Source organism: Nycticebus coucang, chromosome 6, assembly GCF_027406575.1.
Source record: "Nycticebus coucang isolate mNycCou1 chromosome 6, mNycCou1.pri, whole genome shotgun sequence".
Lineage (NCBI taxonomy): Eukaryota > Metazoa > Chordata > Mammalia > Primates > Lorisidae > Nycticebus > Nycticebus coucang.
The window spans coordinates 125076745-125102092 of NC_069785.1; the positions used below are offsets into that span (position 1 = coordinate 125076745).

The 25348-nt window shown below is 52.9% G+C and overlaps 1 protein-coding gene across 1 annotated transcript in view; it reads left to right on the top strand.

Annotated features, from left to right (window-relative positions):
• Positions 1–3904: 3904 nt before the first annotated feature.
• GRIK4 (glutamate ionotropic receptor kainate type subunit 4) overlaps positions 3905–25348 on the top strand; it is a 465962-nt gene continuing 444518 nt past the window's right edge. The window contains exon 1 of the mRNA XM_053595472.1: positions 3905–4047. The gene's annotated coding sequence lies outside the window, so the exon portion shown is untranslated. The remainder of the gene's footprint in view (positions 4048–25348) is intronic.

The window sequence follows — 25348 nt, forward strand, 5'->3', positions numbered from 1 at the left end:
AGACATTATCCTTTAGGAATGAACCATTTATAGGAGTTTGAGTTAAGTACACTGGCAACATGCATACATGGTCAGGTTCACATTCCTCCACTGTGAAACCCAACTTCATCTTAGGTCTGTAAAGACTTCAAGCTTAGCAAGAACCGAGTGGTGCCTGTGGCTCAACAGAGTAGGGCGCCAGCCCCGTATGCTGGAGGTGGTGGGTTCAAGCCCAGCCCCAGCCACAACTACCAAAAAAAAAAAAAAAGCTAAGCAAGAACCCATGGTTCATATTTGCCAGTTAGGTAGCCTTATCTGATTCATCTGGACCAATGACAGGGGCAAATTTGATTTGCCTGAATTGTGCACCTCACTGAACTCTCTACTGGTTTATTCATTCAGTGCATTTTTTTTTTTTGTAGAGACAGAGTCTCACTTTATGGCCCTCGGTAGAGTGCCGTGGCCTCACACAGCTCACAGCAACCTCCAACTCCTGGGCTTAAGCGATTCTCTTGCCTCAGCCTCCCGAGTAGCTGGGACTACAGGTGCCCTCCACAACGCCCAGCTATTTTTTGGTTGCACTTTGGCCAGGGCTGGGTTTGAACCCGCCACCCTCGGTATATGGGGCTGGCGCCTTACCGACTGAGCCACAGGCGCCGCCCCATTCAGTGCATTTATTAAGCTCCTACTGTGCCAGGCATTGGGCTGTTAATAGAGATTTATTTTTAAAGTCTATACTCTCATTATGAACTTAGGATGAACCTCCAAAGGGATCTTTGGAAAAGAAATGGTATGTAAATTTAAGGTCATGGATATACCTGAGGCAAATAAAAAGAAAGGAGAAGCCAAAGTATAAATCCACAGTGTGTTAGTGAGAGCAGACAGGAGCCAATGAGTAACCTTAAACTCTAATAAAGTGCAAGAGAGGTCCAGAGAAGGTAGTGATTAATTCTGATGGGAAAGGACTAGGTAATGATATATGAGAACTTCTAGTAGGAAAGGATTCCTAAACTAAGTTTTGAAGGGTAAATATGAGCTTGTATATCTGTGCGTATGTAGGAGTGGGGTGGGGATTCCAGGCAGAATTCCATGTGTTAAAGGCACAGATGTCTAAAATAGGATGGCCAGAGAACTCAAAGCAGCTTGGCATTAATAGAATATGAGATGGGCAGAGATGGGAGATGAGTAAGGCCGGAGAAGGAAGCAGGAAACTTGTATGCTATGCTAATGAGTTTTGGACTCAATTTTACCGTTCAAAGGGTCATGAAAGCAGGTTAAGCTAGAGTGTGAAGTGGTAAAGCTTGTTTTAGACACATCCGTCTGGCAGTCTTTTGTGGATGTAGGTGGAGAGAGCCAGTCCAAAGACAGGGATGTAGTAGACTATTGCAGTAATGTCTTAGACATGGTGACATTATGGTGGCATGTGCCATTAAAAAATGTGTGAGCAAGTTACCTGGACACTGTGTCCTCTGTTGGCCCCACTTATGAAGCTTCAGAGGGAACTTTGGGAGAGCCCTGGTAGGTAAATTTAAGATCAGCCATTCTCAGTGGATATACATGAGGCAAATACAAAGAAGAAAGAGACTAAACTCCTTCCTGCGAGCTCCAACAACCAAAGAGCTTGGACTCGCCAGACTGATCATGATGCTTAAGCACAATGAAGCCTGTTGGTCCAGCAGGGCATACGCTGCTGACTGACGCATGCTTCAGAGGAAAGGTTCTGGGGGGTGCCCCATTCCCCAACCCTCCTGCTTTTTCATTCAAAGCAGCAGCCTCAGAGTAGATCAGTGGGGCCAGCCTCATTGCCCTCTGACTTCCGCCTACTGTGGCATCCAGAAGTGATTCAGTCTGACCTTCCCACCCCTAGAGCTGAGCCTGGGAAGTTAGCTTGCCTGGAATTGAATTTTGATTGACAGGTGCCACTGATATTCTGGAGGAAGGCAAGTGGAGAACAAGTAGTGAGTATCTCAAAAGAACACAGCAGCTAGCAGCAGAGAGAGGAGCCAGGGTGGGACTAAAGGCAGCCTGCTCTGGCATCAATGCCCACTGTTTGACTTGTAGAGACTCCATGCTTCTAGGATGAGAGGCCTTAAGAAAAGAAAAGAGTCAGAATGTTCGTAGGAAGGGAAGAAACTGGGGCCCTCCCTAGGTTACAGCCAAGGGTAACTCCAGAGCCAGCAGCAGTTTCTGGCCTGCTGAAAGCTCCTCCCCCTTTCCTTGGATAATAGGATGAGCTCACTGGGCAAAAGGAAAGGATGAAGCATTTCACTTACACAGTATTTTTCTTTCCAAACACGCCTCTGTGGTCTCGCTGATCTTGCAACTGTCTAGTGAAAGGGGCCAGGGATCCAAGCTTGGCATTTCCCAGTCTAAAGTAACTTCAGAGATCATGGAGTCTGGTTCCTCCTCACTTTTGGAGATGTGGGAACTGAAGCTGAGGGGAGTGAAGTTGCCTTCCCAGCCCACAAGGATGCCCCTCACTCCTTCCAGCCCAGTGCGCCTTCCGCAGGCTTGCTCTACTGTGCTGTCCATTCGTCCATGTTGGGAAGGAGTTCCAGAGTGAGGGAATAGAGCTGGAACTAGAAATGAGTTCTGTTCCCAGTCAACCCAGGATGTGACTGGCTTGCCGATGATCTTCAATGTTCAGAGGTTTCTTCCTCTGTAGAAGGGGATTAATGCCGTCTCAACACCTACTTGCCAAAGTTGAAGGTTATCAGTAATCACACTTTTATAAGTCGTCTAGTCTTGGCACACAGTAGGTCTAAATAATGTTTGGCTGGAGAAATGGAGCCCTATTCCCATGTGGAGAATCCTCATCCCTCAAAAGCATCCATCCAGCCCAGTATGGAGGTGGGGGAGAGGAAGACTCCTGTGGCCCACCCTCCTTGAAGCAGGTCATCAGCCCTCCCTGGGGAATGCAATGCCCACCAATAGTCTCTCGCCCAGTGTTACCCTTTCATGCCCATCTTTTCATGTTATCCTTTGTTCAGTGTGACGGGAACAAACCCTTTAATGAGACTGGTGTGCTGATGGTCCAGTGTGAGGGCACAGGGCATTGAAAATGGGAGGGCCTGTGTGATCAGTTTGATCTGCCCAAGACAGGGACTGTGGGTGGGAAAAGAGGAGCCAATAGATTTTAGGGGGTAATATGTCTTTTAGGCCTCCTCCTATACTCTGGAACCCCCTATTCTCCAGCCTGCCAGTGATGGCAGCTATGGGGTACTAAAATGTGACCTCTGGGGTCCTCATTCATAGGTAATGAAAGTTCCTCCCAAAATGTCTGTATTCGTATAATAGTGCCCTGGAACTACTCAATGCAAGCTGCTGTTCTTCAGCCTCCTGGGACAATGTGGTCTTGTCTCTCCCCATAAACCTGCGGCTCTCCATCTCCGCACCGCCAGGGCTCGCACCTCCCGCGCGCTGTTCCCAAACGCCACCAGGGGGCGCCCGCTGCCCGCCGTAGCCGGCCGGGCTAATAACTCCTCGGGGCCGGGGTGGGCTGCCCCTTTGCGCAGGGCGGTGGAAGGTGCGGGTTCGCCCGGGTTCCCCACCTGAGGGCTGTACACCACAGCGCCGCACCGGCGCCGGCCTGGCAGAGTGCGCACCTCACCCCTGCCCTCGCCGGTCCCCAACGGGGCACCTCCGGCTCGGCCCCGCGCCCCGAGCGGCAGCAAGTTTGCCCCTGGTCGCTTGGGCCCTCCCCGACTCCGCCTGTCGCCGCCCCCGTTTCCCCTGCTCCCGGGCTCCGTGCACAGCCCGCGAGGCCCGGGACGGGCGCTGAGGGTGTGCTGGCCGCCCGCGGGGCGCCCCCCCGGCCGGCCGCGCGCGGGGCCGCCGCAGTTCCCGCACTGCCCGCCGGGCGGCGCCCCGCGCCTCGCCGCGCTCCTCCGGCGCTCCCCGCTCCCGGCTTGCTCGCAGCCGGACACAGACTCTGCCTTCAGCTGCCGGCGGATCGGGCTGGAGCCGCCGCGGCTGCTGCGGAAGAAAAAAAAAGGAAAACAACAGCCCAGAGGCCGGCCGAGCAGCGCGCGGCCCCCGCCTCGGCCCCCGGAGTGCGGAGCCGCCCAGGTAAGGGCAGCGGCCCGCCGCGGCGCCCCCGGCCCGCACCTTGGGCTGCCCTCTAAAGCCCCCCGAGTCCGATCCGCGGGGCCCCTCCCGCGCCGGTACCCCGACTTCTGACGTCTCCGCCACTCCTTCCCCGGGGGCCCCCGCCCCTGCGCCCTGCCGCCCCTCTCCCGCCTTCAGCCGCCCTGTCCCCGGCACGCGGGTCCCTGCGTCTCCAGATCCGCCGCCGAGCTCCCCGCCGCTCTGCTCCCCTAGTTCCTCCGTCCCCGTCTGTCCCCCTCCCTCCCTCCGCATCCCTGCCCGGCTGGCAGTCCTCCCGCTCTGGTCCTCCCCTTCCCTGTACAACTCCCAGCCCTGCCTCTGCCCCCTGCAGGGATGACGGTCCCTTCCCGGCACTGGTGCTTCCCCCCCACACCCCGTCACCCTCGGCTTCTCCCGGCGCCGGGGTTCGCCGGCCACAGTCCCCATCCCGGCTGAGCCTGCGTCCCGCGAAGCCCCCATCCTCCTTCCCTCGCTGCCATCCGCCTCGACTGCCCCCTGCCCCTGCGCAGGACTCAGGCCACCAGCACACCCCCCACCCCACACGCCGCCGTCTTGCCCTGAGGGAAACAGCGTCCTGTCAGAAACGACCCTCTTTCCCGGGACTGCTGGTGTTCCCACTTATCCCACCCTAGTTCGCCCGAGTGGGAAGTGAGGGAGAAACTCCAGAGACCTGCAGTGGGCGCGTGATGGGGGAGGGGGCGAAGGGGGAGGGGAGCTGATGGGGATCTCTCCAGTGAGGACTGGCAGGGCCCTGAGCGGGTGGCTCAGACCAGGACAGGGTGGACGGCGTGCTGGCCGCTGCTGGGACAGGGGGTTCAAGGCACTGAGGGCACCTGTGTCTCTCCCTGACTCCCTGGAGCTGAGCAAAGTGAGGGGAGGAGTTGGAGCCTGGGGAGAGTTGGCCGAGGGCCTTGGGATGGGGGAGGAGGCCGCGGAGGGGGCTGGGCCCAGGCGCTTCTGACCCATCTGCCTGGCAGCGGTGGGGCAATGCAGGCTGAGCCTTTCCTGGGCTGGACCTCGGGCTGCCCGGCTCCTGGCATCAGACTTGATTCTGCCATCTTACTCCTGGTGCTGTTGTCTGGCGATGCCACGCGGTGCCACCTCCCTGCCTCCCTCCAGTGGCTCTCATGGGCATGTCTCTCAAGGACTGGGTTGTCTGGAAAGAGGAGGAGAGCTCTGGGCTCAGCTGGGCCCCTTTGCCAGGCAGTGGGCATCTGTCAAGACGGGACCAAGAGGTCTGAGGACTGCTCAGGAGAACTGCATCCTGCCAGGAACAAAGAACTGACTTCACTTTCACTCTCTCTGGGTCACCTGGGTGGTGCGACACTTCTAGGAGCGCCCGGACACAGCTGGCATGGTATCTCTGGGGATTCAGGCTGCCTGGGTTGGCTGTGGGCGGCTGAGAGAGGAGCTCTGGCCTGCCCTGCTCCCTGAGTGTCTGCGCTTGTGTGGTGGGGCCGGGGGGCTGGAGAGGTTGGCTGGGTAGCCATCCCCCCGGAAAAGGAAGGCCCTGGGATTCCACGGGCCATCATCAGGCTGGCCTTCCTTGCTGAAGCTGCAGCTCATGCTTCATCATTAATCAGGTTTATTATTTTCCTCACTGGCTGCATGTGTTCCTCAAGGTCACGACCCTTCGGAAAGTTAATCTAATATGCACACATCACTGTGTCTGGGTTTGTTTGATTTTCCATATTTTGTTCATTTGTTCTGGCCAGGCCTTGCCCACCAGCCTCCTGCCTGTCTCACCAGCTTGCCCCCCCCCATCCTCTTCTGGATCTGCCCCCCAAGACCAAGAGGCAGTGCTGGTCCTGAGGGTGGGCAGAGGCAGGTGATGGTTGGTGGAGGTTGGGGGAGATCTTTGCTCTCTTTCACATCACCCCACCCTAGGCACCCTGCTCACTGGCAGATGTTTGCCCCCAGCACAGAAAGTTCTTCCAAGAGTCTGGGTCTGCTTCATGGTCGGGCTTTGCAGTTTGGTCTTTCCTTGAGATGAAGAGGGAACTTTTGTTTACAAGGAAAGAAGTAGAGTTGCTAGGGACACGGTTGGCTGCTTGGAGGCAGGGGGTCCTGGAAAGGGGAACTCAGCTGCTTCTGATGTGGGTTCCAGCCCTTCAGAGGTGGAAGGAAGGACTGGGAGACTGGCCAGGCGGGGGGCTGCTCAGAAAGCCATCTCGAGTGGGAGCTGGCGATTATGTGGCTGGGGGGTCAGCACCGTGCCAGTGTGTGGGAAGAACGTGTCCTTTGTCACTTCTGCGTAGCACTGATGCCTTATGGGTGTATCAAGTTCTGCAGTGTCCCAGATGCTTTTCAGAAAAATTACTTCCCATGGTCTCTACTACATTGCCATGAGCATTTGACGTGTACTGTTAATACAAACAGCCCTATTCAGAGGCATTATTGGCCACAGAGACTGAGGTTCAGGGAGGTTAAACGACTTAGCCAAGGCTCCATGGCTATGTCCATGGCCTCTGGACTGGACTGAGAAGTGCAGGGCTCTTGGGTGACTTTTTGTTGCTGTTTAAGGTCTCAGCTGCTCAGTTCCTCCCACCCTGCGCCTTAGTTCCTCCCCTTCGCTCTCTCCCATGTCAGTCCAGCGCTTCCTTCCTGTATGGGAGCTGATGGGTTTTGCTCTCTACCCCAGGCCTGGTGGGTTCTTTGTTCTGCATTTCCCCCGGCCCTTAGACTAGCTGCCTGGATATCCTGCCACCCTCGCCACACCCGGCTGGCCACCCCTCCATGCCTGGCCCTCTCTGCCTCCTGCCTCTCCCTGTGGAGAGAGCTGCAGGGTTCCCCAGGCAGGCAGCCTGGGCACCTTGGGTGTCCCCCCACCCCCAGTCCCTTATCTCTCAGCCCACCTAGTGCTTCTGGGAACTTCCAGCATCCTTTGCTTTCCTACTGCCACTGTCTTTCTTGGGCCTTTAGCTGCCCACCCTGGGTTATGGTACCACCGGCTTCCTTCTGGGCTCCCAGCTCCAGCCTCTGTCTCCAGGTGCCCTGCTGCTGTGGCTGTATTCCTACAAAAGGTGGCACTTCACACCAGGCTGCTGGACACAGGCAGAGGCCCTCTGCACCCTGGCCCTAGCTTCATGTCAGGCTGTGGCCTCTGACCTGTGTCCTTGCACAGGTCCTTTGCGCCCTCTCTTCTCTGCCCATCCACATCTTGCCCTGCCTTTGAGGTGCCACTGAAAGGGGTGCCAGCGCCAGCTGCCCAGTGCCTGGCAGACCTAGATTTCTATTCTTGCATCACTTTCTGCATGATCTTGGATGAATTGTTTAACTTCCCTGAGCCTTACTTTCCGGGCCTGTAAAGTGGAGATGATCTCACATGCCACAGAGGGTTGGCAGCATGGAGTCTGGGGGGCTGTGATCCATCCGGTGTGAAGGGCAGCGCCTGTGGGTCTCCGGGGCACCTCGCTGGGCGGCCTCCCAAGCTGGCTTAGATCTCGGCTCTTTCCTGGTGTGGATAATTACCTGTCCCCACTTGTCTCCCCACCCGGAGGGCAGATCCCTTGAGGCGGGAGGCCTTTGCCCAATGCCTTTCATGTCCTCCGACTCCCCATGTAGCAGGCCCTGGCTCTCAGCATCCCACAGATTGGCCTTATTCACAGATGTAAGAAGTAGTTGTTGCTTGATTATAACATTTTGGTACATAAAATAGGGTATACCTTACATTTACCAAATCCAATATGAAAAGAGGATAACTTATCCCGCAGTAGCAGCTGGGTAAATTATGGGAAGGAGGGAAGGAAGGAATCAATTGACCATTGTATTGACTGTGTACTCCGCTGATTTCACTCGGTCACCCCAGCTACTTCTGAGTGAGTTGTGAGGTTTTACAGATAAGGAAAGGGGCCCAGCACTGTCCCAGGGTCCCAGGGGCCCAGCACTGTCACGCACTCTGTCCCACATTGCAGGCCAACGTGTGCTCCGGGACTCCAGCTTCTTTTCCTACCCTTGGGTGTCATTTGCTTTAGGAAGTGAGAGGAGACACGGTAAACAGCTGAACACTTAAATTATTTCATAGAGCTCAGCGTGGGGTGGGTGGCTAGTGATTCCCTTGGTGTGGGGCAGGACCCTTCTCTTGTGCACGCTCGTGATTTGGGTGGCCTGCACACCAGGGTTCCTGCTCTGCTGAAACATGACCCCGGGGTTGATGGGCACCTACCCCAGGTGTTCAGACCTGACTGGAGTTGCCTGGGGGCTCAGTGAGGAGCCTGGGGGTGCACACAGAATGGGGGAGTGAGGATGTCCTGAGGCTTGGGCAGGTGAGCAGAATGATGGGGCAAGTGAGGAAGGAGTTCCGTGGCAGCAGTGGGGTGCCAGGGTGGACGGGGTAGGTAGAGCTGCCCGAATTCAAGAGGACTTCAGATGCCAAAGATAAAAGGCTCAGGTCAGTGCAGCAGGCTTGGGGGAGTCATTGAAGATTCTTGGGCAGAGGAGTGCTGTGCAGAAGAGGGGGTTGAGGGCTAGGCAAGGGCGACAGCTCAAGCTGGGGTACATTTGAATGACATTTCCAAGGAACAGCAGAACTTGCCGACAGATTGGATGCAGCAGCTGAAGGAGCAGGAAGTGTCGGAGATAACTTTGAGCTTTCTAGCCTCAGAGGCCAGGGGGAACCGCGATGCTGCTTTCAGAAATAGGGAAGCCAGAGCTGGAAGCAGGTCTAAGGCAAAACTGATGAGCACGTTGTGTTCCTGGATGTGCAGGAATGAGGGGCTGGAGCCCAGGGGAGCACCCGCAGAGCTCCTGGGCAGTCTCGTGCAGCGTGGCCTCAGCCCTAAGGTGCTAGGGTGTCTCTCACACCTACATCTCCCAGCCTCCTGCCAGCCCTCCTTGCTCTCGCTTCAGGGCACTGGGATCGCTGTGCCTGGCACTCACTGACTGCCTTGAAAGTTCCTCCTTCTCTGTCTGTCACCTCCAGGGACTGAGAGTGGCTTTTCCATCCACAAGGGCAGGGACCACGTCTGCTTTGCTCACTGTGAGGTTTCCCTAGTGCCAGCACCGAGCAGGTGTTAAGTCAATATTTGTCTTATTTAAGGGGCCTCAACTCAAGGTTAACAAATGTTTGTTGCAGAGATAAGTTTTCAGGCTGTGGAGAGTGAGGAGGGCTGTGTGGACCTTAGGTTTCTGGCACGTCTGGACAGTCCCTCTGTGTCATATCCAGCTGCTCTGCTTGTGTGGCCAGATCGAGGCTGGCCACCATTCCCTGCAGGGAAGCCATGGGCAGGCCCCGGACTGTGGTGAGGTCCCCACCTGTAAGTTAGGCAGCAGAAAACCAAGCAGTGACAGTAATGCTTTTCACCATGCTGGTGGGTGTTTGGCCTTGGAGGGGTGGCCAGAAGCTGGTGTGCAGTTTGGCCAGAAGCTGGTGTGCAGATTCTCAGCGGCAGCTCGGGAAGGGGCCAGCTAGGAAAATCCAGGTGACTCACGGCTGCCTCAGTTTTCTCCCCATAGACGTGGGTGCATCATGAATTCTGCCTCACCGAGTTTCTCATTCAGAGTGATAAATCCTGTGGAGGCTCTGGGGCCTCTGCCACAGCCCCCAGGAAGGAGCCAGGAGGGGCTTGCCCCCCCAGGACAGGGGAGTCCTAGTGATGGCCTGGGAGGGTGGCTGGAGAGTAGACACATGTTTAGAATTAGAGTTTAAGGGCCAGAGTTAAAGAGAAGGATTTAATGGAATGAGAAATCAATAGCCCAGAGGAGGTTAAGACGAGTAAGTGAGAGGCTGGCTGCAAGGCACACTTAATAAAAAAGAAAAGTTTAAGAAGGCTTGGGAGAAGGGGGCACAGCTCAGACAGGAAGCTGGAGTCGGCTGGTTTCTGTGCTCCCTAATCTGCGTGCTGGGGGGGCTCCTGCGGAGAGAGATTGTTTCCCTGGAATGAGGTCAAGGGCACTATCTGTTTCCCTCTCCCTGTTGGGGTGGCCTGGGTGGGCACCTCCGTTGCTCCCCTGGGGCCAAGGCTGAGGCTGTGTAATGCTATGCTCGGCTGCTTCTGGGTCAGGTGCACAGGATGTAAATCCCAGCTCTCTGAGGTCTGGCTTTGGGCGCATGTCTACATGAGCAGCTACTGACCCCTGTGAATTTCAGCAGGCATCACATGCTCAGTGAGTGGCACCAGTTGTTAGTGTCAAAGGTATTGTGTTTTCATCTTTATAGCATCTCTCCTAGCCCAGTCCAGTTCACAAGATTGCAGAATAATGTCCCCAGCAAGAGCATGCCCCAGTGACAGCATAAGAACGGGGCATCACCCTGTGAGGCTCGGAGCCTGTTTTTTTTGTTGTTGTTGTTTGCTTTTTAAATTTTTTTATTTTTGTTATTTTTTTTTTAGACACAGAGTCTCACTTTGTTGCCCTCAATAGAGTGCTGTGGCGTCACAGCTCACAGCAACCTCCAGCTCTTAGGCTTAGGTGATTCTCTTGCTTCAGCCTCCCAAGTAGCTGGGACTATAGGCACCTGCCACAACACCTGGTTTTTTTTGTTGCAGTTTGGCCGGGTTCGTATATGGGACCGGCGCCCTACTCACTGAGCCACAGGCGCCGCCCTGTTTGCTCGTTTTAATCAGAGAAGTCTAGAGTGGGTTTAGGGTGGCAGATCTGGGGTATAAGCCAAGGCTCCCGTCTACCTGGACTTTGTCCTTTACTGGGTCTTGTGATCCTCCATGCAGGAGTGAGAGGACTGGGAGACACTTGATCCAATTGCAGCATTAAAACAAAAACTGAGTATAGCTGAGCAGGCAGATGATTTTGATTCTTTAAAGCTGCAGTCCCCAGTTCCACCAGTCCGTAGCTGGCCTGTTAAGAGCCAGGCTGCAGAGCTCCACCTCCTCCCCACCCTTGTCCATGGAAAAATTATCTTCCATGAAACTTAGGAACTGGGTCACACAGCAGGTGAGCTGGGAGTGATCACACTCCCCATCCCTCGCATCACTGCCTGAGCACTGCCTCGCCCCCACCCCATCCATGGAAAATTATCTTTCATGAAACCCGTGCTCTGTGCCAAAGAGGTTGGGGACTGGTACTTTAAACCACTAAACCAGAGCATAAATGTCTTACCACAACAAATAAGCAACATACACCGGAGCTGTGGGGTTTGAATCCAGCCTGGGCCTGCCAAACGACGACAACTACAACCAAAAAATAACCAGGTGTTGTGGCGGGCGCCTGTAGTCCCATCTACTTGGGAGGCTGAGGCAAGAGAATCACTTAAGCCCAAGAGTTGGAGGTTGCTGTGGAGCTGTGACTACAGGGCACTCTACCCAGGGTGACAGCTTGAGACTGTCTCCAAAAAACAAAACAAAACAAAACAAATAAGCAATCAAGTTGATGGTTATATTAATCAGTTCGACATAAGCATTCCACATCGTTTATCAATTCAGCACATTGTACCCCATAAATGCATTAATGCGCATAGTCATGATTTAATAAAGAAAAAAAAAAGAAATGCAAAAACAAACAAACAAAAATCACTAGACCAGATACTTTGCTCCCTGGAGGCACAGTAGAGCCTTGTGTTTTGTCTCTAACACTAGGTGGACACATAGGCAGTGTGAATTCAACAATTATAACAATGTAGCTAATATGGGTGGCACCTGTGGCTCAAAGGAGTGGGGCGCCGGCCCCATATGCCGGAGGTGGCGGGTTCAAACCCAGCCCTGGCCAAAAACTGCAAAAAAATAAATAAAACTAAACAATATAGCTAATATTTATTAAATACTTACTGTGTGCCAGGCATGACGCAGAGTGCTTTGCATGTATTCTCTTAGTTAATCCTCTTAACTGCTAACTGAATGTTTGTGATCCCCTCAAATTCATACGTTGAAATCCTGACCCCCCAGGTGATGGAATTAGGAGGTAAGGCCTTTGGGAGGCAATTAGGTCATGAGCACAAACCGTCATGAGTGGAACTGTGTCCTATAGAAGAGACCCCAGAGAGCTCCTGCACCCTCTCTACCCTGTGAGGACACAGGGAGAAGGTGCCAGAAGCCCTCACCAGATGCTGCTATGTCTTAATGTTGGACTCCACAACCTCTAGCCCTGGGAGAAGTGTGCTTCTGCTGTTTGTAGGCTACCCAGTTATGATATTTTGTTACCCGGTTTGCAGATGAGGAAGCTGAAATTCAGAATAGATGGTCATTTAGCCGAGAGTCCCATAGCTAGTAAGAAGCAGAGTTGGAATTTGTATCCAGGCAGTCTGATTTCAAACTGGTGGTAATTCCTCTGTGTGTGTGTGTGTGTGTGTGGTGTGCACACGTGCAAGCTCACGTGTGTGTATAAGCTTCTATTAAATATGCCCCGCTCCTTCCCTTTTTTTTTTTTTTTTTTTTGAGACAGAGTCTCACTCTGTCACCCTGGGTAGAGTGCCGTGGTGTCATAGCTCATAGCAACCTCAAACTCTTAAGCTCAAGCAATTTTCTTGCCTCAGTTTCCCGAGTAGCTGGGACTATAGGTGCCAACCTCACACCCGGCTAGCTTTGCTCCTTCCTTAATTCACTCTACCTCTGGCTACCTCACTACTTCTCCTAGCCCTCATCTTTGGGCAAGGAGACCAAAGCCCATTTCTAGAACTCAAGCCCCAGTTCCAGCCTGTGCAGCCATCAGCAGACCTGGAGAACACGCTGTGGATCCTCCGCACATTCTGGGGCCTTCCCTTCCTTCGCCTGGTATCCGTGACCCCTAGTAAGAGGGTCACTGGCAATACCAGGGAATCAATTAGAGCCCCACCCGCACCAGCAGTCCCTGAATCACGTACTGGACTGTGCCACCACGGAGGCCATCCAGGCCCGGGCCTGCAGGGGAGGCATCAACGCAAAGAACTGGGCAAACCTCTAGTGAGCTGCTGAGGGTGAGTGCTGATTTGCGCTCAAGGGAGATTAGACTCCGGGAGGTTTACAGCAGCCCTGTCCTGGCAGGACCAACCTGAGCCCCATCTCCCCACCCCCAGCTCCAAGGGCCTGGCTTCCCCGGATTATTACCGAAAGTGTGATCTGCCTGGGGTCTCGGGCTCTCAGAAGCATGCTGGGGAGTGTCTTTGGAAGAGTCTCGATGATAGCGTTGTTGTGACAGTTTTGGTTATTATCCATCTTTCCTAGCCTAGTTCAGTTCATAAGATCAGACAATAATTCCCCTAGTGGGGTTGGTGATAGGACAAGAATTGGGGCATCTCTCTCTTTGGAGGCAGCAGAGGTGTTTTCAGAATTTTGGAAAGACTAAAGAGTAGATTTTGGGAAGTCCAGAAGACCCTGCAGAGTATTTCCTGGTGAGAGTCAGACCTCCACTCCAGGCCCCTTCCCTGAGCCTTCACTAGTACACCTGCCCCTGGGATGAAGTGACAATTCCATTTTCTGATGGGCAATCTCATGCTCCAAGGCTTAAATTTCTGATGATTTTCTGGTCAGAAACTTTCTGGTGTTCCCTCTACCCAAGAGCTCCTAGGGCCACAAAACTGAGATGCAGATAGGGCAGTTGGAATTATTGCCCCAGATGCAAAACCACATAGTTAACTGGATTGGGAAGTTGGATCAGGATCCGGGGCTTCGACCTCTGTCCAGGGCTCTGCTCACTCCCAAGCTTTGCAGCCTGCATGTTGAGAATATTACCCAGGATACGGTGGCGTTCGTTCAGTAGTGGTACTGCCTGTTTTATTGCTGGGAAAATGGAAACCCAGGGAGGATAAATAAATGGCAGAATCTTAATCTTGGAAGGAACTTGAGATCATTGTCCTGGACACCCTACCTGTTGCTTCTACGGATGGACTCTCCTGTGGATGGTTATCCAGCCTTGGTGGCAGCTGCTTCCTCCTTCACCTCCTTCCCTTTTCTTTTCTTTCCTTCCTCTCCCGTCTTCTGAAAGCTAAGGGCATGGAGCACTTACCACATTGCAGGCGCTGTTCTAGATGCGTTACATGTTGATCCTCTGACAGCCCTGTAGGGTGCTATTGTCTCATTCAGTAAGTGAGGAAATGGATCCACAGAGATTGCATAGCTTGCCCAAGGAAATGCACTTAACTCACTGGTAAGTGATAGAGACAGGATATCAATGAGCCAGCCTAGGCCATGCTCTTGACCTCTCATAGGGCAGGCCATCCCCTAGGTGGGCAGCTGTGAACCAGGCAGCATGCAAAGGCACCCAGCACATTGCCTGGCACAGAGAAAGTGCTCAGAAAATACCAGAAGACTTTCTACCTTAGATTGAGCCAAATCTGCTTCCCGTGGGTCCTTATTCATTACCTCAATACCACTTCTAGGGACCCCATTCCAGCCTTCACGATGTGAAGATTTCTAATGAGCAAGAATCAAAGCCAGCATTCAGTCACATCCTACCTGGTGTCCAAGACTCTTCCCCAAAGTGAAACCCTCTGGCCAGGAAGATGACAGCCTAGAGGGCTCAGAGAAACGTCCAAGGCTAGGACCTCCCTCCTGGGTGAGACAATTGGCTTGTCCATGGCCAGAGGGCTATGCCGAGGGTTGCCACACATCTGGTTCATTAGCATACCTTCCTAGAGCACCTCCTGCCTGCCAGGCATGGCCACAGAGCGGGTACAAGTGGGCATGCCCCAAGGCTGGGCCCTCACAAAATGTGTGCACAGCTATCTGCTTAATCTGACAGATGGTAGATTAATCCTGGGGTCCTGCATTTTGGGGGGCTGAGGACTAGGGGAATCACTGATCCTTTGTGCTGCTAGGAGTCTGGGTGATGCTGTACGCACATGCCAAAACTTCAGATGACCCAAATTGAAGAGCATGGAGTGGGCAGTTAGGTGGAGGAAGCTCCCCAGTTTATTTGAGCCAACACTATCCCACTCTCCTTTGGAAAGTAAGAGTCCTGCCAGAGTCCAAGGTAAATAGGCTGGAACAGACGATCTGCCAGGTGGGGTGTAAATTGGCAGTAAATAAGGCAGTCGGGCTGTCTGAGGAGCAAAGTCAGCTGAGAAAGTGCATTTCCCTCAGCACTGAGCTGCTGGTGGGTGACTGCTGGCCTCTCCCTTCCCCTCAGCTCCTTGGGGGAGGGGAGTCACCAAGGTGGATCCAGAGCTTGACATTGGCTGTAGGGGTGGGGGAGTGACCTTTGTCTGATGTTCCTGGGGCAGTAATGTGGCTGCTTTGGCTGCCTCTCTGCTTCCATCCTGTGTGTTATTACAGGTCCTCCCAGCAGCCTGAGCGGGGTGTGGGGAGGAATACTCAGAATGCCACCAAACCAGAACGTTGCCCAGCTGCCCTCTTCTCCTGTGGCCTGGCTCCTCCTTGTGCTCAGGGCCTCTCTAAGGAGGCCCAGCCCCCAGCAGGGTGAGTGATGGTAAGGCAAGGTCAGGCCCCGCTCGGAAGCTTCAGGGAGGTCATCAGAGGTCATTGTCTCTCTCCCCCATGAGACATGGGTTCCACTGGTGCAGGGAGCATATTTACGTCCCCCTAGTTAGGACGGTGTTGGCAGACCATGGGTGCTTAGTCTCTATTTGTTGACTGAATAGCTTTCTTTGTAGCCACTCCACAGCCCTGGATTCTGGAGCCCTAGACTAGCAATGGGCCTTGGCTCTGGAAAGCTTGGGTGGGCTGCGTTCAACTCACAGACGCATGGGATTGAAAGGCAGTTGTGTGGGTCATGGACTGGACTCTCAGGTCAGTGTAGCCGTAAGGGAGCTGAACCAGTACAAAGGGTAACCCTGGGCCTCGGCTCTGAGTACTTCACCCCCTTCAAACCCAATTGAGCCTGGCTTTGGGGGGTCATGGAGATGGGACACAGTGTCTGGTGAGAGCAGGGGTGGTGTGTGGGGTGACAGAGGTCTGGCTTCTAGATTAGGATGTGAGCACAGGAGGAGGCCCTGGGAAGACCGCGCCCACCATGAGCCTTGGGCTGTGTGCGCCCTGGATGCTCAGACCCTTGTGCAGTTAATTCTCATAACCTGGTGCAAGGAGGGAGCGTTGACCTGAGTGGAAATGGTGGGAAGTGAAGAAAAAGGCCAGGAATGACAGGAGACCAGAGATAGGATGAGGTCCCAAGGGCTGACGCAGCTGATAGCTGCAGCCAGCACCTGAACTGTAGAAACAGCTTTATTGCTACAGTATCTTAACAAGGTTGCTTAAATCTTTTTTATTTACATTTTTTTATTGTTAAATCATAGCTGTGTACATTAGTGCAATCAAGGGGTACAATGTGCTGGTTTCATATACAATCTGAAATATTCTCATCAAACTGTTCAACTCATGGCATTTTCTTAGTTACTGTATGTAGACATTTGTATTCTGCCTTTAGTAAGTTTCTCCTGTACCCATTCTAAGATGCACCGTAGGTGGGGCCCCACCCATTACCCTCCCTCCACCCTATCCTGCCCCCTCCCTTCCCCTTCCTTGGCCCTTTCCCCATAGTCTTGTGCTATAGTTGGGTTATAGCTTTCATGTGAAAGCTATAATTTAGCTTCATAGTAGGGCTGAGTACATTGGATACTTTTTCTTCCATTCCTGAGATACTTTGCTAAGAAGAATATGTTCCAGCTCCATCCATGTAAACATGAAAGAGGTAAAGTCTCCATCTTTCTTTAAGGCTGCATAATATTCCATGGTATACATGTACCACAATTTGCTAGTCCATTCGTGGGTCGATGGGCACTTGGGCTTCTTCCATGACTTAGCAATTATGAATTGGGCTACAATAAACATTCTGGTACAGATGTCTTTGTTATATTGTGATTTTTGGTCTTCTGGGTATAAACCTAGTAAAGGAATTATAGGATCGAATGGCAGGTCTATTTTTAGATCTCTAAGTGTTCTCCAAACATCCTTCCAGAAGGAACGTATTAGTGTGCATTCCCACCAGCAGTGTAGAAGTGTGCCCTTTCCTCCACATCCACGCCAACATCTCTGGTTTTGGGATTTTGTTATGTGGGCTACTCTTACTGGGGTTAGGTGATATCTCAAAGTAGTTTTGATTTGCATTTCTCTGATGATTAAAGTTGCTTAAATCTTGACACGTGGGGTAGCGATCACCCTTAAAGAGGAAGATCTGTGTGCTTGCCAGGACCAAGGAAAGTGGCAGGTGGAAACAATGTTGTTAAAGGAGGAGAAGTGGTTGGGGGTCACTCCCTGAGCATTTCCCAGGCTGTGGGGGCTCTGCTTCCCACAGCCCGCCCCCCACAGCTAATTATGTGGCAGAGCAGTGGGTATGGGGTGGGGTAGGGGGGATTGGGTGCTGCCAGAGCAGAGAGTCCTAGGAGAAGACGGCCTCTGTGGACCACAGAGAGCGCCTGAGAGCCGGAGAGTGAGCTGAAATCCTGGTTCGCCTTCCACCCCTAGGATTTTGGAGCCCATCATGGCCGGCACTGAGAAAGCCCCGGTGGCTCTGGCCGTGTGCAGACTCCAGTTCAGGCTGTCAGGTAGGATCTCCCGCTTTACACGGATGGCTGGTTGCCATGGTGCCTGCAGTGCTGTGTTGAAAGAGGCCAAGGGTGGGCTCCTGGGAGGGGTACTGGATCCACATGTGATGTCTGACATGGCACAGGGTGCCATGACACTGTCCACTCAGAGTTAGTTCAGGAATCTCGTTTTATAGATGAGAAAACTGAGGCTCAGATAGGGGAAGTGACTTGCCCACAATTGTGTGACTTCCATAATAAGGGTTTGGAATGGGGTCCTCTGGCCCCTAGTTCATTTGGTTTTGTGACTTTCATTAGATTTACAAAGAGCCTCTTATCAAACTAGAGGGCTTATCTCCCACGCCCTGCCTGGCAAGGGCCTAATGCAGTACCCCTGCTCCCAGGCCAGGCCCGTTTATGCTGGGCAGGCATGAAATGAGCCGCAGAAGCAGGCTCTGTCCTCAGGGTGCTGTGACTCTGAGAGGCAGGCACAGAAGAAACAGGGCAGGGACATTGTACAGACCACAGAGTGCAGTCAGTACACACCCATCAGATCCACACCAAGGTGAGCGTGTATTAAGTCTTGGCATTTAAGCTAGAAGGGGGGCAGAGCAGGACAGGCTGATAGCATTCCTCTGAGCAATCCAGGGAGGCTTCCTGGAGGAAGTCGGACTTTGGGGTAGAAGGGACTTACCTGGAGCATAGGGAGAGGCTAGTTTGAAGGAAGGTGGGGAGTAGCCTTGTGTAGCAGGAGGGTGACAGCAGAAGACTTGGACAGCCTGAGGTTAGAATCCCTCTTCCTTTACTCATTGTGCAGCCTTGTATACAAGTCAGATAACATATCTGGAGCCTTTGTTTGCTTAGCAATAAAATGGGGACAATAAAAAACCTAATCTCACAGGGCTTGGGGAAGAGCAAGTAAGATAACACAGTGAAAGGCTTCTGCAGCCCTCAGGTGAACTCACTATATACCATGTGAGTTTATATAAAATTCAACAGAAGGCCAAGTAGTGTATGGTTCTGGAAGTCAGGGTAGCAGTTACCCTTGGAAGGGGGTTCAACCGGGGCCTCAGAGGACTAACAGAGATGTTTGTGATCTGAGCGCTGGTTATGTAGAAATTCCTAGGGTTGTACACTTGTGTGCACTTTTCTGTTTGTACGTTATACTTCAATTTTAAAATATTTTTTTAAAAGTGCTTATAATGGGGCAGTGCCTGTGGCTCAAGGAGTAGGGCGCTGGCCCCATATACCAGAGGTGGTGGGTCCAAACCCAGCCCTGGCCAAAAACTGCAAAAAAAAAGTGCTTATAATGGTTAGGTTGTAAAGGCTAAAGTAGGGTCACTTGACAAAATGTCTAAAAGGAGACCTAGAATGATGTTAATAAAGTAGTAACTTGTATTTGTTGAATATTTTAGGCAGTTTGCTAATTACTTTACAAGGGCTTTCTCATGTAATCCTTCAACCATTCAGGTTTTAGGCCGGGTGAGGTGGCTCACTCCTGTAATCCTAGCACTCTGGGAGGCCACAGCTTGGCCAAGACTAAGGTGGGATTGCCTGAGCTCATGAGTTCAAGACCACCCTGAGCCAGAGCGAGATCCCCGTCTCTAAAAATAGCCAGCTATTGTGGCGGGCACCTGTAGTCCCAGCTACTTGGGAGGCTAAGACTAAGAATTGCTTGAGCCCAAGAGTTTGAGGTTGCTGTGAGCTATGACGCTACGGCCCTCTACCAAGGGCAACTAAGTGAGACACTGTCTCCAGAAACAAAACAAACAAATGAAAAAAATTTCAGATTTTACAAGTGGGGAAACTGAGGCTCATAGAAGTTATATAAATTGGTTGGAGTCACCCAGCCAGGCCGGGCTAGTGGAGAGGCTCCTATCAGGTCTGACCCAGAGCCAGCACACTGAGTCCAGGGAGTCCGAAAGACACAGGTGGTGTTTCCCTGACCACTCCTTAGCTAGCTGGGGGGTGTAGCTCCTGGGTCATCTTTGGAACTCTGACTGTGCCAGGGCTCTGCTGGGCTAGAAGCTTTCGTGGAATGTGCAGAGCAGCCCCAGTTCCCTCCTGCTCCCAATTTGGAGGTGCTTCCAGAATGGAAGTAAGTGGGAAGCAGGAGCTGGGAACACATTTGTCTAGAAAGTGAGACATGCTGTGTGCTCCTGAGGGTTGTGGAGGGGAAGAGGGTGCTGGGCGGAGGCTTGGGGCAAATGGTGTTTGACTCAGTTAAAACCCTCAGGCTGATCCCTGCCCGGAGAGAGAGGGTGGGTGGCAATATTCCCGCAGTGGACGGGAAGACAGAGCTGCTGCTGCTGCATGGTTTGAGTCCCCTCCCTGTCTCCCCAGAGTCTGTGCTGGGGGGTTATATCTTCATAGAGACCTCCTGCTTCTCAGGAGAAGCCTGGGGCACTTGCTCCCATCCATTCCAGGGATAGGCTGGGGCCTGGGAGGAAGGTGGGAAGTCAGACGCTTTTGTTACCTTTATTATTCGCCTGATTGAATCAGCCTGGCTCCCACTAAGCCACCCGTGGCAGGTGGCCTTGTCTAGGGAGAGAGAGATGGCATTGTGTTCATGTTTATATGCAACCAGCAAAGCAGATAAAGCCTTATTGTTGTCCAAGGTTTCCAGTCAGGTGGGAAAAAAGAGGGCTTGGTGGTCCACTCAGAGTGCTGGGGAAGATGCTGCTTTCCCAGGTAAGCCGGCTTCACCTCCCCAGGAAGGCCTGCCCCCATAGCCCTTCAGCTCTTTATATCCTGGCCCTTAGCAGGGGCATACACACTGTGAATAGAGTAAACTCATTAACAAGCCTTTTTGCTTATGATTGTTTATATCTTAAGTCTATCTTGAATATGTTGCTGTTACCCCTCCTGGACTGGAGGCTGACCAAGGGCAGGGACTATTGTGGACCCTTCCTCTGAGCCTCTTTTAGGGAACCCATTCATTGAGCAGGTGCCCATCTGCAGCATTCCAGTTGCCCGGTGTGGCTTTGGCTCTCTGCCTCAGGACCTTTGCACATGCTGTTCACTCTGCTTGGAATGCTTCCCTCTATCCCCTTTTCTTCTCTTGCTTCACTGCTTATCCTTTCCTCTTCCAGGAAGCCCTTTCCTACTCCCTCCCCTGGCCAGCATGAGGCCACAGCTCCCCCTGTACTCCCATAGTTCCCATGTATCTTCCCTGTGCAGCACTTCCACCCTGCACAGTGACTCCTGCTCATAACCCAGCCTCCTGCACTGGGCGCTGAGCTCTGGGAGGCCACTGGGAGGGTCAGGCCCCTGCAACCACTCCTGGGCCACACAGTCTAACACAGGGCCTGGCACACAGGGGGATCTTGCTGAATGTTGAACACCAAGAGAGGAGTAAGCCGGCCACTCTGCCTATCTGCATCAGAAGGGAGGCCCTTGGCTGTGATTCCCTCCAGCCACAACAGGCAGGAGTCCAGAGCTCAGCCTGGCCCCAGTGACTACATCTGTATCTGCTCACAGATGCAGCATAGCAGTGTCCCCCAGATGTGCCTGATGGTCAAACAAGTAAGACGCTGTGGGAGTGCTGGAGGAAGCAGAAAAGGTGCCGCCCAGCATACTTCCACAGAACAAAGCAGAGGTGACTTCAGTGTGCTCTGGGACTCCTGACTGAGAGGAGCCTCTGCCTCAACCCCACCCTCACCAGAACACCCATCATCCCCATTATGTGCAGGTTTGCTTTGAGGTGCTTTTATATCCAGCATCTCATTGAATCTCCCCAACAATCCTGGGAGGTGGGTGTTGTTGACTCATTTTGCAGATGAGGAGATGAAAGTTCAGAGTGGTTAAGTCGGCGTGCCCCAAGTCACACAGCTGGTCACCAGTAGAGCTGGAACCTGGTTCTCTTTTGTTTGGCATTTCAACTCCACCTTCCCCTCTTTCCTGGTGGCTTAGCCACCCACTTAGGAATCAGGGTGCCCTAAAATGTGAGCCCTCAGAGCCCCCCATTCTTGGTTAGCTCCCAAGAGTCCTTGACCTTGGAAGTGCCTGTGTCCTAAGTACAAGGTGCCGGTGCAGAGGAACGTCTGCCTTTGACAAATAGCCGTGTGGTCCCTGGACATGCAGAGCTAATTCAAGTGCAAACAGTGTATTAGTATTTATTACTCATGCTCCACTGCTAATAAAATTTGAGTTTAAAAAATAATGGTGAGCAAATGAATCGGTTGATGGCCTGTGGGGAGAGGTTCCAGGGGAAGGATATTTCATGGAGGAGAGTGACAGGGCCCCAAACTGTTGCAAGCTCTAGAAGACAGGTTTCTTGCTGGGGAGGGGGTGGGGGACTTATCCCTGGGGGCAGCTCTCCCCTCCACTCCTGTTTGGTGACTCGTTAATCTGTGCGGTAAAATTTGTCAGAAAGCACATTAGCCAACGGTGGCAGCATCTCCAGGCTGAGGAGGTGGCTGTTGGCTGGGTGAATAGCTTCCAAATATCTATTTCAGTCGTCTGCACCTAAAATCCTTGTTTTGGGAAGCCATTTCCTGCAAAGTCCCAAGGCCAGGATCCAGACAGAAGCCTCCATGTTCAACAAGTAGGATATGAGCAGGCTGGGTTCTGCCGCGCGGGGCTGAGAGTGAGGTTCATAGAACTAACAGAAGCCAAGGCACGTGCCACAGGGTCTGTGACGGAGGAGGACAGGGCTGGGATGTTAAGGGGACCCGGAGCTGAGTGACATGGGGTAAGGAGAGCCCTGGTTGTGAGATGCCTTTTCCCTTCAGGATGTGGCATCTCTGTCCTGTTATGTTCTCCAGAACATTGTAGGCTAGAGGACGTGTCAATTTCAGTAAGAGACTGGCTACTGTGTGACTTTGAGCGAGTCATTTAACCCGAGTAGGCAGGTGGACTCCCAGGTCTCCAGCACCCTGCTCACACGCTTGCCCATGCTCACATCGACCTCGAGGCTGGTACCAGTATCATCCTATTTACCGGAGCGGGAAGCAGCCCCAGAGCAAGGATGGGCCTGCCCAAGGTTGCTGTTAGAACTCAGTGTGGTCTGCCTCCGTCAGCACCCTGCGACCTCGTGGGTCTGACCCAAGGATGGCACACTAGTGACCTCTGGGTGTCACAAAGGTGGCACCTGTGGAGCAGGTGGCGGTTCCTCCCCGCCTTTTACTCCCAAATGAAGACCTTCCCCCACCCCTGTTCCTGATGCTCTGAGCATGGAGAAGGGCTGCAGTGTCCCACAGGTATTTCATCTCCCATGTGCCATTAATTGTCGGGACCAAGACATCTAGGGGTGGGGCTGGCATCTGTGGCTACGTTGACCCCTGGGCCTCTGATGCAAGGATGATTGCATGGTCTTGAATTTGGCCTCTGAGTCCCCGGTTGTTGCCCCAAGTCTCAGAAATAACCTGGTCACGCTGCTCTGGACAACCTTCCCCAGCCCCAGGCTGAATGCTCCGCACCCACCTGGGCCCACTGCACCCCCACCTCCTGTGATCTGGGTGCAGCTCAGGGCCCTGGTGGCCCTGCAGTGTCATCAGAGGATGTCCCAACAGCCAGGAAGCCTGGAGCCAAGGTCTCCTCAGGGGGGAAAGGGTATTGTTTAGACATTCTGTGTAAATTAGTAATATTATAACTGTTAATTGAATGTCCATTGATTGCCTGTCAGAGGTTTGATTTAATCTGTCCTTCCCCTGTGAGTCGTAGTGAACCACTTAAATAGTTTGCTCACTTTGCCTCGTTTTTCTTCCTCTAAAGTGGACACCTTCCCTGCACCCCCACTCCAAACTGGAGTTTCATTTCACTGGCTTCATAATTAGCATCTTTTGTTTTCTGGGGTGGCCATGGCCTCCTTGCAGCCACTCATCCCTCCCAAGTGGATTCCTATGACTCATCCTCAGCCAGAGTTTTCTGAAGTACCTGGAGGCTCAGGACAAAGACAGTTGGCCTGGTGCCTCTCTTTGGGGGATTCAGATGTTTTGAACTATTCTTTGGGCGGGAACGGGAAGAGCAATGGCTGAGGACTGCGGGGCCATGTCCTGGTTTCTCTGATTGCTGTGTTTATGCACTCATTCACCCATCCCTCTACTTGGCAGGTGTTTTATAGCAGCACCAACTTGCTGCCAGGCCCTGTACTGGGCACTGAGGGGCACAGTCCTGAGCTCAGCATTTTGTAGTGGAGATAGAAGTAAACAGATAATGCAGTGTAGGGTGATGTACCAAGGCAGAGAACCTCACAGAGAGCCCAGGAGATGTGGAAGAGAATGATAAAATCAGACTCGGTGGCAGGGAGGGCTTCCTGGGGGAGGTGTGAGCTGCACTGCAGTGTGAGCTGCGTCTCAGAGGACAAGAGGAGTTAGCAAAGGCAAAGGAAAAGCCATGTGCCACGGCTAGGGCGGAGGGGCCACCGGGCTGAGAGGCAGCAGAGAATAAGGCTGGAGGTTAATAATGTCTCCTGTAATGATAGTATCCTGCGCACTCACAAGTGTTGGTTCTAACAGCTTTCCTTGTATTTTCTCGTTTACTCACAAGTGTTGGTTCTAAGAGCTTTCCTTGTATTTTCTCGTTTCATCCTTACAACAGCCCTGCACGGAGGTACCATTAGCAGTGCTTCCGTAGCTGAACCCAGGGATGTGAACTCAGGCTGCCTGGTTGGGGGGTTCTGGCTCCGGCAGTGCCTCTGTTGCCTCCTAGTTGCTATCCTTACAAGGAGGTAATGCTAAGGGTTGGGTCATTGCCCTTGGGGTTTCCCTGCAGAGCTAGATTATGGAGGGTCTCACCTGTACATTGTGAAGTTTTAACTTTATCCTGAAAGCACCAAACGTCACTGAAACAATGTTAAACACAAACAGCTTGATCAGATCCGTTTTCAAAAATAATCAGGGTAGCTGCGAGGAGGCTGGGTGGGACCGATGCAGGTGGGACCTGAGAGCACCACCTGACCCAGATGGCCCTGCAAGGAAGGGCTGGATGCAGTGTGCAGGGAGGACAGGGCCCAGAGGTGTGGGGGAGCTAGAACCTTGGGACACCAGGGCTTGACTGGAGGTGGGTGGTGGGAGGAAGGCAGGCATTTTGGTGATTCTCAGGGTCTTTATTTGGATGGGTTCATAGTCAGCAAACAAGACAGGGGAGACGGGAGGACTAGACTGCAGAAGAAGCCCGTGGCTTTAGTTGGGTTTTAGACTGGTTGACTTCAAAGTGACTGAGGGACATCTATGTGGAATTGAAAATACACACCCAGAGCCCAGGAGAGAGATGAACTGGGGACACAGATTTTAGAAATAGGGCAAATAGGGGGTACACAGGCATGGGTGGGCTACTCTTGAAAGCATTTTGGATATGACAAGGGAGGAGCGCTGATGATGGAGTTCTGAAGGCCGCTTACACTGAGGGCCAGTGTGTCCATGAGAGAGGCCAGGAGAAGGAGCCACACGTGGAAGGATAGCCAAGAGAGAGGATCGCAGGGACCCAATGAGAAATCATAAGTATGGTCAGGCCAAACAGTGGTCAGCAGATTGGGCAGCTCGGACATCATTGGTGTTCTTCCTGGACACGAGGTGGAGGTGGTCGTAGGTCGAAAGGTGGACAGGCTCAGAGGGGACACGTGGACAGGTGGCCTCCACAGCCTGGCTATACAGAGGAAGGACCAGGGAAAGCCTGGGGCGGTGGCAGAGGTTTGAGGGACGGTTTCTTCAACAGTGAGAGGACTTAGCAGAGATGACGAAGACGGGGTGGCCAACTGTCCTGGTTTGCCCAGTTCTGAGGGGCTCCCTGGGATCAGTGCTAAACGTAGAAGGGTCCCAGGCAAACCTAGACGGTTGGTCACCTTGGGAGAGTTTTTTCCCAGTGGTAAGCTGGTCATTATCTAAGAATGGGCTCTCCTGAAGGAACCCCTGATTTGTAGGCCTTACTGATATCCGTGGTGGGTGTGAACATTCTTGCCACAGTCGATTTTAAGCTATA